Source organism: Nicotiana attenuata, unplaced genomic scaffold (assembly GCF_001879085.1).
Source record: "Nicotiana attenuata strain UT unplaced genomic scaffold, NIATTr2, whole genome shotgun sequence".
Classification (NCBI taxonomy): domain Eukaryota; kingdom Viridiplantae; phylum Streptophyta; class Magnoliopsida; order Solanales; family Solanaceae; genus Nicotiana; species Nicotiana attenuata.
This window is the reverse complement of record NW_017674879.1, coordinates 30,684-36,721: the sequence shown is the minus strand read 5'-3', so window position 1 is coordinate 36,721 and position 6,038 is coordinate 30,684.

The following is a 6,038-nucleotide window of genomic DNA, read 5'->3' as shown; positions in this document are numbered from 1 at the left end:
GTCCCCCACACAAGGTTAGACAAGCCACTTACCTCGAACCGGCTCAATATCAATAGAAACCACGCCTTTGCCATGTATCCGATTTCAAATGGCCCAAATCTATTCAATTCAATTACACATCGTAAATAATATTGCAAACAACTGATTCCACTATTAAATTTAGAGCTAGGCGTGAAAATAGGTAAAATGACCAAAATGCCCCTCCAGCCATCGTTTCGGAATCGAATAATTTTTACGTTTTCAGAACCCTCGTACTCTCACGAGTCTAACCATATAAAAATCTCCCAAATCGGAGGTCAAATGACCCCTCAAAACCCCATAGATAGGTCTAAGAAGTTTACCCACTTCCCATTCAAAAGCACGAAATTAAAGGGTGAATTTGCGATTAGATTAATGGGTTTTAGTCATAGGAGAGTAGAGAATCGTTACCCGGTGATTGCCCTTGAAAAACCCTTGAAATTGCTCCCAAATCCGAGCTCCAAACCTTGAGTTTTGATAAAAATGGCAAAACCTCGTTTTTGAAATGTTAAGTACTGTTCAGGAGTCTAAAGCATCGCGAACGCGATAGGTAGCACGCGTTCGCGAAGAAGGAAAATATGAGGGCCCAAAAATGCCCTTCGCGATCGCGAAGGGAGGAGCGCGAACGCGAAGGCCAGGGGATCAAGAACTACGCGAACGCGACAAGGCTTACGCGAACGCGATGGAGGAAATAGTGAAGCTACGCGGACGCGGGTGATCTTATGCGAACGCGAAGAGGAATGGGCCCCCCCTCCAGACTTACACTACGCGAACGCGGGAGAGTGGCCGCGAACGCGATGAGAGGATGGCTACTACTACGCTAACGCGGTGCCTTCTTCGCGAACGCGAAGAAGGAATTCAGACGTGCAACTTTCTGCAACATTTCCAAACTTCAAATTGCTCGGATGAGCATCCGAAACACACCCGAGGCCCCCGGGACCTCAACCAAGCCTACGGACATATCCCATAACATCATTCAAACTTGTACCAATCCTTAAACCACCTAAAACAACGCCGGAAACACGAATTAATCAAAGATTCTAGCCTAAGAACTTCAAATTCCAACAAAACACACTTTCGATCAAAAACCAAACCAAACCTCGCCCGAATGACCTGAAATTTCGCACACACATCCCAAATGACATGACTGAGCTACTGCAACTTCCGAAATTCCAATCCGACCCTCGGATCAAAAACTCACTATCGGACCGGAAACTTTAAAAATTCAAACTTCGGCATTTCAAGCCTAAATGAGCTACGAGCCTCCAAAATACATTCCGAACACGCTCCCAACCCCAAAATCACCTAATGGAGCTAACGGAACCATCGGATTTCCATTCCGAGGTCTTCTTCACACTGTTCCGATTACGGACCATTTTTCAATTCTTAAGCTCTCATTTAGGGACTAAGTGTCCCAAAACACTCCGAATCCCAACACCGAACGTCCCCGCAAACCAAAATAGCAGAAATGAACTTAAGGGAAGCAGTTAATGGGGGATCGGGGCGTAAATTCCAAAAACGACCGGCCGGGTCGTTACATCTGGCCTCAAAACCACCAAGAACAACTAAACACGACCAATACACACTATCAACAATAATGGAATCTCCCATAGGCATGAACACATAGACAGGAGAACTAAAGGATTCACGGGATATACCCAAATATGGAGCGAAGTAAGATGATACATAGGAATAAGTGGAGCCTGGATCAAATAAAACTGATACATCTTGATGAAAAACCGAAACAATACCTGTGATTACTAAGTTTGATGCAACCACCTCCGTCCTAGTCGGAAGAGCATAACATTTAGCCTGGCCTCCCCCTCTAGGGCAACCCCTACCCGCCTGACCTCCACCTCTAGTTGGAAGAATTTTATAAATTTGGGTTGAAGTGCATTTCAATGTTATCGATGTTCGTTTGGGATTCTGAGTCTAAGAATAGCTCCATATGGTGATTCTGGTATTGGAAGCGAGTCCGAAAATGGATTTGGAGGTCCGTAGGTCATTTTGGGGTCATTTGGCGAAAGTTAGGAATTTGAAGGTTTTTGAGAAGTTTGACCGGAAATGGACTTTTGATATCGGGGTCGGATTCCGACTATGGAAGTTGGAGTAGGTCTGTAATGTCGAATGTAACTTGTGTGCAAAATTTAACCGGACGTGATTTGATAGATTTCGGCATCGAATGTGGAAGTTTGAAGTTCTAAAGTTCCTAAAGCTTGAATTGGGGTGCGATTCATGATTTTGGCGTTGTTTGATGTGATTTGAGGCCTCGAGCAGGTCCGCATTATGTTTTGGAACTGGTTGGTATGATTGGACGGGGTCCGAGGGTCTCGAGTGGATTCCGGGGGGATAACAGATCGAAATTGAATTTGGAGAAAGAGCTGAAGCAGCTGGGCATCTGGTGTAATCGCACCTGCGTGAAGAGGGCCGTAGGTACGAGCCCGCAGGTGCGGCTAGGTGGTCGTAGAAGCAACATTTGGACAGAGCTGGATGGGTGCAGATGCGAGGGTATTTGAGCTCCGCAGAAGCAGAACGCGAGAGGGCCAGCTGGGTCGCAGAAGCGGAAGGGCATCCGCATATGCGAAGGCGTAGAAGCGCGTGGAGGACCGTAGAAGCGGATTTTGCCTAGATTGGAGGGAACCGCACCTGCGATGGATTTTTCGCAGGTGCGGAGGCGCAGTTGCGGCTGGTGTAGATGCGGAAGGTCGGCTGAGCAGATTGTTTTAAAGACGAGACTTGGCCCATTTTTCTTCCATTTTTCACTCGGTAGAGGCGATTTTGGAGAGCTTCAAGGAGGTGTTTTGTTCAAGCATCACAGGGTAAGTGATTCTCACTTATTATAAGTTAAATACGTGGTTTGTATAAGGATTTAAATATGAAAATTAGTAGAAATGTGGGGTTTTGGTACAAAACTTAAAATTTGGTATTTTTGGATTTAGACCACAAATTTGAGCATGAAATTGAGAATAAATTATATATTTGAGTTCGTGACGTTATAAGTTTATCTTCAAAAAAATTCGAAATTCGGGCACGTGGGCCCGAGGGTAATTTTTATCAACTTTTCGAGTGGAGTGAAGAATTGTTGTAAATAGGATTATAATTAATAAGTGCTTGAGTATATATTTATGGAATTGCTCAATTTTTGACTAGTTTTGGAGAATTGGGCATCAGTTTGAGTTGTCGGAAGGGCTTGGGAGCCGGTTATGGAATTTTGGAGCGAGGTAAGTCTCCTTTCTAACCTTGTAAGTCGGACTTAATCCCATAGGTGAATAATTCAATGTGTGCTTCTATTTGAGGGCTACAAACACACGAGGTGACGAGAGTCCGTGCGTAGTTATTATTATGCTTAAGTCCGGGTAGTCTAGGACCCAAATTATGCTATACTTGCGATGTTTGCAACCTTATTGTTAATTTAAAATTGCCTAAATCATATTGAACTTGGTAAATAATTTTTTTTTTAAAAAGAAGTTAAACTTCGTTTTTCTTGACCGTTAAATGAGAATTGACATTTCCTTGGATAATTTCTCCTTAAAGAATTCTTGATTGATTGTTTGATTATGTTCTTCTTTCGTGGAGCCGTCCGAACGCCTCGGCAGATTAGATAAATGCATTTATGATTCGCGCCGTTCGACCCTCCAGTGCATAATTTATTTTTATTATTGTATCGGGCCGTACAACCTCGACATGATTTGAGCATGATTGAATTGATTGCCTGGAAATTTATAATAAATGACATTATCTCATTGGCCTGAGATAAATTGTTAAATCATGAGAAATAACTTTGGAGCTTACTTAATTATAAAAGATTTATTTACTTGCTTCATAATATTGAGCTTACAGTCGTTCTATATAACCCATATTAAAATTATATCATTGGCATTTTTAATTATAGCCCATAGTGAGTGTCCGAGTCGACCCCTTGTTACTAATTCTTCGAGGTTAGACTGGATACTCACTGGGTACGCGTTGTTTACGTACTCATACTACACTTGCTGCACATTTTGTTGTGCAAGCTCATATATATTTAACGGCCTTGTGGGAACAACAGTGTGGTTAATGCGGGGACTTAGGTGAGCTGCATTCTATGTTACGACCCGCAGCCAGCAGAGTCTCCTTCAGGGTATTTACATTTTTCTTTCCTGTCCGAATTTGTATTCTGGACAGATACTGTATTTCATTTTATTTCCTAGTTGATGCTCATGCACTTGTGACACCGGATTCTAGGGTGATTATGTGCTATTTAGTAACGTGATTGTTAAAAACATTATTATTTACTCTGAAGTTTTTATCTTCTACTATTTAATTGAAGGAAATTATGATTTTAAAAATATTAAAATGAGAACAAAATTAACTATTTAGTGTTGGCTTGACTGACAGTGGTGTTCAGGGCCATCACGACCTTTAATGGATTTTGGATCGTGACATGGGAGTAGCCGTTATCCTCATCTTTTCAACACTTCAGGTATGTCTCTATACTCGTTCGAGGATGAACATTTGTTTTAAGAGGGGGAGGATGTAACGATCCGACCGATCGTTTTGAGTATTTTAGCCATGTCCCCTTATTTATTGCCTCCTCTGTGCTGTATTTTGATCATGTGACTTGCCGAGGATGTTTGGTTTTGGTTCGGGTGAGTTTCAGAGTGAAATGGGACACATAGTCCCTAAGTTGGAAGTTTAAGTAAGAGGTGTTGACCATAGTTTTTGACTTTTGTATAGACGACTTCGGAATGGAATTTTGTCGGTTCTAATATCTTTGTATAGTGATTTTTATTACTTAGGAGCGTGCGCGGATGTTAGTTTAGATGTCTGTAGGTCGTTACGGCTTGAATTGGCAAAAGCTAGAAAGTTGAAGGTTTGGAAGGTAGAGAATTTCGTCTGGGAGTTGACTTTATTGACACGAGGGTCGAATTCCCATTCTGAAAGTCGGAATAGGTCAGTCATATCGTTTATGATTTATGTGAAAAATTTGAGGTCAATCGGAGTTGTTTTGGTATGATTAGGCGTTGGTTTTAGAAGTCGGATGTTCATGGTTTCCATAAGCTTGAATTGGGTTGCGATTCGTTGAATCAATGTTGTTTGATGTGATTTTTGGCCTCGAGTAGGTCTGTTATGTGTTTTGGAACTTGTTGGTATATTCGGACGGGGTGTGATAACCTGATAGGTCATCTAGAGTTTAAAACCTTAATTCTGTGTTTCGAAACCTCAAATATCTCATTTTAGCCTTCCTCGATTTGCATGAACAGTCTATGACTTTTTCCGGAAGGCTTTTATGTCAAAAATTGATAAAATGTGAAATTTTGCCTTAAATAATAAATAATTGCCCATATTATGGAATAATGGCATATATCATATGTATAATATTTATAGTCGTGGTGAATACAAAAAATACTAAGTAATATATTTAGATTTACTTAACTACTTATTACTAATTGTTAGAGACTTTTTTTAGTACTTATGTGGTAATGCCATCAATTATCTATATTTATATCTATATTATTATAAAAGTACGAATAATTTATGCTAAATATTGAATGACTAAAATAACCTTGAAATATTGATTGACTTTTATAACCTTAATTATCTGTATAATTTAAGAATATGATTGTAAATTACATGAAACTGGTTTTTCTTTCCATTTAAACTACGCATACATCAATGTTAGATAGTTGAGTTTGGGTCAAATTCTTTTTCTCTGCGGCATACTTCTTCTTGTATCCTACTTTTTGTTGGACAATATATGGCTGATTTGGTTTCTCCTCACCGCCAACCTTTTTTTGCTAGCCTTTTCCTTTTTTGACAACAATATTTTCCTTATTTAATCTTCTCCCATAGAATTCAGCTTAATTGCACGAATCCATATAGGAAAAGAATAAGCCAGTTATTCCTATAAAAGATGCTATTGTTCCACATCATTCATTATTCTCTAAAGGTTTTAGTGTAGAATGAAATAATTTTCTCCAAAGTATTATTAGTTCTCTCTATTGTTCCCGTTTTTCGTAATTGAGTAAGTTCGCATTTTT